The sequence below is a fragment of the Chinchilla lanigera genome, unplaced genomic scaffold, assembly GCF_000276665.1.
Source record: "Chinchilla lanigera isolate Chin_1 unplaced genomic scaffold, ChiLan1.0 scaffold00069, whole genome shotgun sequence".
In the NCBI taxonomy this organism is placed as follows: domain Eukaryota; kingdom Metazoa; phylum Chordata; class Mammalia; order Rodentia; family Chinchillidae; genus Chinchilla; species Chinchilla lanigera.
The window spans coordinates 10769132-10776450 of NW_004955470.1; the positions used below are offsets into that span (position 1 = coordinate 10769132).

General features: G+C 59.4%; 1 long non-coding RNA gene across 2 annotated transcripts in view; it reads right to left on the reverse strand.

The window, feature by feature from the left end:
* Positions 1 to 1288: 1288 nt before the first annotated feature.
* The window catches only part of LOC102005132, a 13270-nt gene continuing 7239 nt past the window's right edge, over positions 1289 to 7319 (reverse strand). For both annotated transcript variants that reach the window (XR_263499.1, XR_263500.2), the window contains exons 3-5: positions 2698 to 5511; positions 2465 to 2608; positions 1289 to 1762 (exon numbers count right to left, since the gene is read on the reverse strand). This is a non-coding gene — a long non-coding RNA (uncharacterized LOC102005132). The remainder of the gene's footprint in view (positions 1763 to 2464; positions 2609 to 2697; positions 5512 to 7319) is intronic.

Consider the following 7319-nt stretch of genomic DNA (forward strand, 5'->3'; position numbering starts at 1 on the left):
GGCAGGCTGTCTTCACCCACCCTTGAGGGGCCCCAGGGGAAGCAAAGGGCAGTGAGTGGCAGGCGGCAGCCACGCCCCCTCTGATGTCACGGGAAGAAAGGGAGAGTGAGGCTGTTGGCTGTCTCACTGTGGCGGAGGGGTATTTGTGTCCTCACCACATCCCCTGCTGCAGTCACACCCCAAAGTGATGGCATCAGGGGGTGGGGCCTTTGGGAGGGGGTTAGCAGACCGGGGGTGGGGCATTTGTTGGGGGGCGGTGTCCTTATAGGAAGAGGCCTGAGAGCTTGGTTTGTTCTCTTCCCGACACATGAGAGGATAATAAGGCCACCTGCAAACTACAAAGGGGCCATCAGCAGACCTCTGGGGTGCTGGGACTGTGACCTTGGCCTTCCTCCCTCCAGAGCCAGGAAAGACGATTAGGGAAACCTCCCTTGTGGGTTCTGTGTTGTAGCAGCTCAGATGGCCAAGGCAGACCCTGTACACAGGCCGAGCTCCCCGCATCACTGTCGGAAACTGCGGTGGCCACCGCTGGACGTAGCCACCTTGGGAAGGGCAGAGGTGAGGCGGCAGGGAGCCTGCGGGCTCAGGGGCCCCTTGGGGGAGGGAAAAGGAGGGTGCTCAGCTGCCCCTCTGCTTCCTCAAGCCACATTTCAGGGAACCTGAGTCAGTTCAGATAAAGGATCCAGGGGTCGGGACACTGCAGGGGGACAGCGTGTTGGGAGGCACGTGCTCACAGCAGTAAGAGCTTGTATCCAGACATTGCTCCCTCTGCGCTGGTGGCACGGGCCAAGCCCCTGGCCTCTGTCCTTGGTCCTCCAGCATCAGGGACACAGGAGGCTCTGTGCGAGGGGGTGCGGCCAGGGTTCGCTCTTCTGCCACCTGGTGGGGACGAGGGGGTGCCGTGCTGTGAAGGGCCCTCGTGGCTGCATAGCGAGAGGGGTGACAGCACTGGGTCCTGCAGAGTGAGGAGCTGGCCGAGCGCCGGGCCAGGCAGTTTCCCTGCAAAGGGGCGGCTTGGGGCTGAGACTCGGCGGCAGTGCAGTCTGAGTGACTTGGTTCTCCCAGGGCTGGGGAGGCGGGGAGAAGCCTCATTGTTACACCAGCACCCTGGGCTCCTCTGAGCCGGGGCAGGCAAGGCTGACGTCACCTACAGAGGACAAGTGTCAGGTTGTGCAGACGCCAGGCACCGGGCAGGTGACAGCCTCAGGTCCCCACAATGCCTCCCCGAGGGCCCTGAGCAGCCGCCTGTCAAGGCTGTGATCACACGGCCCTGGGGGGTCTTTCAGAGTCCAGTCCACAGCACCCGCATGTGTTAGAGCACGCGGCCCACCGAGCTTCTCTCAGGGCACAGCCACAGCCAAACCCGCGGGACGACCGACTGTGTGTGCTGAACGCTCACAGCTTGGAAGGTGCTGCCTGCACCCCTGCGGAGGAGACGGGCCCACCTGATTTGATAAATTATTCAAGCTGGCTCATGAACAAACCAGCGGTGGAGAAACCACGGCTTGTGGTACAGTGCGAGGTTTGTTACCATCAGAAGCTCTGAAAGGTTCACCATCACTGAACTATACTGTATCGATTCCTGGTCTCTCTGTCATGGATCCGAAAGTGTGTTTTCCGACTGAAAGCTTCATGTGGGCACCGTGCACCCCATGGGGACGCTCCAGGTGTTTACCCGCTGGGCCAAGATGGTACGGTCCACATACTCTCCCAGACACAGAGGCCATCTTCCTGTCCCGGGGCTCCTGAGGTCGCGCTGACACTAGACAGAGATGTGTGAGGCCTATTTGATGGCTCCCCTCAAGGGGACCACCCCCGTTACAGACCCGTGTCTATGTCTCCCAGCGCCTCCTGTGGAACTGTTCCCCGCAGGGCGGTGGTGTGCGTGCGGAGTGTGGGGCCTGCAGTCGGGGGTGAGGCTTGGCTGAGCTGGGCAGTCAGAGCCTCACCGTGGATGCGGCCCTGTAGGGAGGAGGAAGAGAGGGTGTGGAGGAGGATGCACAGAAAGAGCTTCTGTGACCCACGAAGTGGCCCTCATCGGACTCTGGAGCTACTGGGAGCTCATTCTGGGGCCCTCAGCCCCCGGAATCATAGCATGAATGTGCTGCTGAGCTAGCCAGCCTGGTGCCCCCTTCCCAGTCCAAGCAGGGGAAGACACTATAGGGACATTTCTCACCCCTGCACCTGGAGGGGCCCATGGGGTCAGGGCTGGACTCCTTCTGAGCTGCTGCTTTCTGGAGCGCAGAGGCCTTTGCACACAGGAGCCTGTCCTTTTGGAGGTCTGACTTGGCACCTCCCCAAGGGCTCTGCTTCCTGCCTGTCCTGGTGTAACAGCTGCGAGGTCCCACCAATCACAGTGTCCATTCTACCAGCCGTGAGTCTCACAGCGCAGGAAATCCTGTCAGGCTCTCTATGGGTGGGGACCAAGGCCCACAGGCCCCTGCATCCCAGAGGTCATGCCCACCTCCTTTCCTGAGGTGTCCGTCATTCCTGGAAACAGCAAGTCTCGGTTGGACACTGAGACATGGCCTCTGCTAGGACAGCTGCGTGGGTCTTGGCGAGGTCCCACATGCTGTGTTTATCCCTCTGCTTGTCCTGGGTGATGACACTGCATAAACAAACCGGAAGGAAGTAAAAAAAGGGCATCCATGCTGCCCTCACCAGCATTGCTCCCGGGGAACCTCCCTGTCTGCTCACCTGCCCTTCCTGTCAAACTTGGGCCCTTTCACAGCCATTGGGCCTTTGGGTCTCATGGTTTGGAGTAGCTGAGCATCCATATGTAGCATGCACACACACGTGGAATAGCATGAAGTCAGAAGGATGCTTGACCGGAGCCTTGGATGCCGGCTCCCCTCTGGCCCTCCACATCTGCAAGGGCTGCCATGGGGCTGATCAGGGCCACAGCAGCAGCATGGCCATGGGACCTTGGGGATGAGGTGCCATCACCCACCCAATGGACACGGCGGGGACGGAGCCAGTGGGTGCTGCCATGGGCCTGCTTGCTGATGAGGACCTCGCTGTTCCCTCAGTGCTGTCCCTCCTCGCTGCACCAGTGAGCACCTCAGCTCTGCAGAGACACCGTCGTGAAGGATGTGAGGAGACGGAATCCCAGGAGGACTGCAGGGTCCCATATCCCTTGCAAATGTGCCATTTTAGCCAATTTAACTCAGACTTTGAGGGACCGGAAGGTTCTCCCTCATGTCAAAAAGTCAAGTCGTGGAAATTACGCTACAGCCCAAGCAGGCAGCCTTAGGGTCACGCTGAGAGTGACCTAGCTTATGACACTCAGATGCAGTGGGCTGTGCCTCCCACACAGGGAGATGCCGGGGGCACTGGTCCCATCTCAAATGTGGTGTTGGGGCAGGGCCAGTGACTGGCTTTCCTGCCCAAGGAGATGACCCGGCAGATGGCCGGATTCTGGACACCAGACATGGTGCCCGGGCACCTCTGCTTTTGTCATATTCGCTGTCCCCCCACCAAGTCGCAAGAGTCTGTCCAAGGCGTCCCCAGCCGGCGGTCTGCTCCTCTCAAGCCCTGAGCCCTGATGCCAGTGAGGCCTGCAGGTTGGGCCTGGGGTGCTGCAGGCCACCGGGTTACGTTTGGTGGGGACGGGAATGTGCAGGGTCCACTGGGCACAGCACGGCCCACGCAGCCTTGGACTCTACAGCTGCCAGCCCGTATTCTCTCCACGGCTGCACAACCCTGGCGCCAGGTCAGGTTCTGACTACCCACAGGCATTCTGGTCTGGGGAGGGCAGCCGGCAGATGCTGGAAGTCCCCCTCGATGACCTCGGACCCTCGTCTTCCCTGTGGAGGTGGAGGGCACCACCCGAGGAGCAGAGTGTGGGCAGGCATGCGGGTAAAGTGGGCAGCCCAGCCCACATTCTTGTCCCGAAGACCTTCCAGCTCCCTGTTCCCATGATCGGGAGGAATGTGCAGCCTTTGATGCCGTCCGCCTGGGCCAGCTTTCAGCCGCCCTGCGCTGTTAGATCTGCCGCCAGCTGCGGCCTCTGGAGAGGGCAGCCTGCACCGTCTGTGCGGTCGTGTCCCGCGTGGGTGGTGCGGCGCTCCTGTCACCATGCCCACAGATCCTCACAGGGGTGATGTGTGCCTGCTCTGTCCCTGGAGCTGAGGATTTGGGAAGCTCATGAGGACGGGGTGCAGGGCTGAGGGTGCCCACTGTGACCGTGATGGGTTTGCTGGCCCCGGGGTCCTGACGTCTCTGAACGGGACCAGCCAGTGCTGGGAGCCTCAGTGTCCTCTGCCTGCCTTTTTCCTACTGAGTGCTCCAGGGCCTTATGACTTCAGCCTGATGAGTGGACTCTTAGGGGAACCAGGGGCTACTGGGGAGTCATTCAAGGGCTCAGATGGGAGAATTGCTCTCCGAGGTGTGGAGCCCATCCACACAAGCTGCAGGGGCCACACACCAGGTGGATGGCCACCCATGGCCTTACAGAAGAAGGAGCCTGGTGTCCACCCAGGGTCTGGTTCCCAAAGAGCAAGGTGGCGGTCATCTGAACAGCGCTTGTTTCAGGTCACCAGGACACTCAAGCCCCAAATGTCTTTCAGGGTACAGGACGACACTTGGAAACTTCATGTCCCCGTGGTGAGAACAGGACCGACAGAAAACAAGTCGAGCAGACTCTGGTTTCAAGCAGGACAGCCTGCAGCATACCCGGTCCTCCAACACAGTAGCAAAGTGAGGACAGCAGGGACCTCGGTGGGGCAGCTGTGACAGCCAGAACTGAGGGTTGGCACTCAAGGGGAGGTGATGGCAGGGACCTGGGCTGGGCCCTTGGGGCAGAGCTGGGACATTTGCAGACTTGTGTCCCCTTGGGGCCAGCGGCACAGGGGACCTCAGAGCTGGAGTTCCAGACAGTGGGTGAGAACACGCATTTTTAAAATCCAGAAGGTTCTAGAGGTCTAACATCCTGCTGACATCTTTTGGGAAGACATGTGTTGTTCGCACTGCATGCACTTTTCTCCAGGACGATCACCTGGGGGACCAAATGCACCCACATCTAAAAGCCAAACCTTCAAGCTGCTGATACATGGTCCACCGAATCGGTCAGGGACATGCAGACCAGAGCAGGAGCATCTGCTGAGCACCAGCGGCAGCCTCACCTGGGAGGACAAACTGATATTAGAAATCTGGACAGACAGCTGGGAAAGGAGTCTCCCTTCCTGAGAAAGTCTGAGTGTCAGACACTGCGGGGCTGACCAGGGAGGGATGTTTCCAACCAGTGTTTCGTAGAATGTACGAAGAATGTAGAATGGGCAAGAAGAGGTCGTCCTCACCCGGCTGCACCGCGATCGCTAGCCTGCTTGCTGCTCTTGGTCACCCGCACAAATGTCCTCTCTCTGCCCAGCTGCTGAAGCAGATCTACTTCCTGCACTAGGCAGGGACTGGCGCTCTCCACATCTTGTTTGATGGACACTGGTGTTTTCATCCTTGCGGTAGCACGCGGAGCTTCCGAGGATCCCCGGCTCGATAGGTCTAGCCGTGCTGGATCTGAAGGGAGGGACTCCCTGGATTATTCCCCATGAGCCTCACATGTGTCCAGCGTACCGCAGTGTGCTGCAGAGAACAGGAGGTGAGTAGGGACAAACGGGGGCGGTGCAGGGGTCCATCTCAAGGGGCCCCAAGCCTCAGGAATGAGTGAGCCTGTGGCTGGTGACACGTGCTCTGAAGTCGCCCGCCTGTCTCACGTCAGCAGTGAGCCAGTGAGTGCGAGCCTTAGAAACAAAGCACGAAGGGGACACCATGCCCCAAACCAGCATGTTACTGCTGGATCAAGGGGCAGAGACGACGGCGGGTGTGTCCCTGTGGTGGACGGCTTGCTCCCCTGCCTGAGCCCAGCGTGCACCCAAAGCCAGGGCAGCACATCTCCCCCATGCAGGTCCCTGCTTTCACCACAGGACAAAGGATGGGGGCGCCACTGGTCACACGTGCCTCTGTTGGTGCTGCCCCTCTGTGGGGCCTGATCCAGCCCAGGTCCACCTTTGGACAGCACCGCCCGAAGAGGAGGCCCGTGAGCGACAGAAGCCAGACATGGGCTTCGCCAGGTGCCCTGCTGGTCAGCCTGCCCCTGCCCTCCACCCACTTTCTCGGCTGATTTTGAAAGTTACCTAGGTCTTGAGCATCCACTATGTGGAGCGATTAAAATTTCCATCGTTCTAGTATTGGTGAGGTGTGGATCTGTGTGGTGTCTGATAATTCGCAAGTGCGCTGGTGCTCCAGGGCAAGCAGGAGTTCCGGTTTAACAGCACCCGGTGTCCCCTGCACGGGTCTTCTCTCAGTACAGCTGATCTAAGTCCAGGCACACCTGGGTGTGGATCACGCTCTTTCAGAATGGTGCCATGGAACAGGCCTGTAATCCCAGCACTTGGGAGGCTGGGGCAGGAGGATCACCACAAGTTTGAGGCCACCCTGGGCTACGTAATGAGAACGTGTCTCAAAAAAAAAAAAAAAAAAGCCAGCACTCTGCTTTGGTGTGCACTGGGTTCATCATCCCCTGATTTCCTGTGTTTCCACCCAGCCGCCCCAGTGGCCCTCTCCCCTCTGCTGTGAGGCCGGGTGCTCACATCTGGGCCAATCTGACACCTTATCATCCTGCACACCTCCAGGCCAAGAGCCTGTGCGTGTGAGTGAGGCTGCTGGGCCAGACTGGTGGGCCTCCGAGGTCAGAGCGGGTTCTTCAGGCCGGGGGCAGCCAGGACTTCTGGCCGCGCTGTGCAGCGTGTGAGGGCCCAGACTCACACCGGCATGCTGGCCTGTCTCCAAGGCTGCGGAGCCTTCTGCCCTTGGAGCTGCTGTGGTCGTGAGGCTGCCGAGGCACGTGAAGCTCTAAGGAGGGCACTTGGTGCCCCCATAGCTCCTAGTGCCCACGAACAGGGTGACCACAGCAATTAGGCTCACTAACAAGCGTTTGGCAAAATCATACTTTTACAAACTCCACACTGGGTGATGAACGTGATCACGGCCATCTTCCCCACACAAACGCGAAAGCAGCAGTCTTCCTCAGAACTGAGGTACCACTGTATCTGCCTAGCATCTGGGTTTCCCTGTACACTGACACCTCCTGCACCTGAGAACTGTACCCAATCACCCAGCACCCGTTCACCACACAGCACTGTTCACCACACAGCACTGTTCACCACAGCGCCACATTCACCACAGTGCTGTTCACCACAGCACTGTTCACCACAGCACTGTTCACCACAGCACCACATTCACCACAGTGCTGTTCACCACAGCGCTGTTCACCACAGTGCCACATTCACCACAGCACTGTTCACCACAGCACTGTTCACCACAGC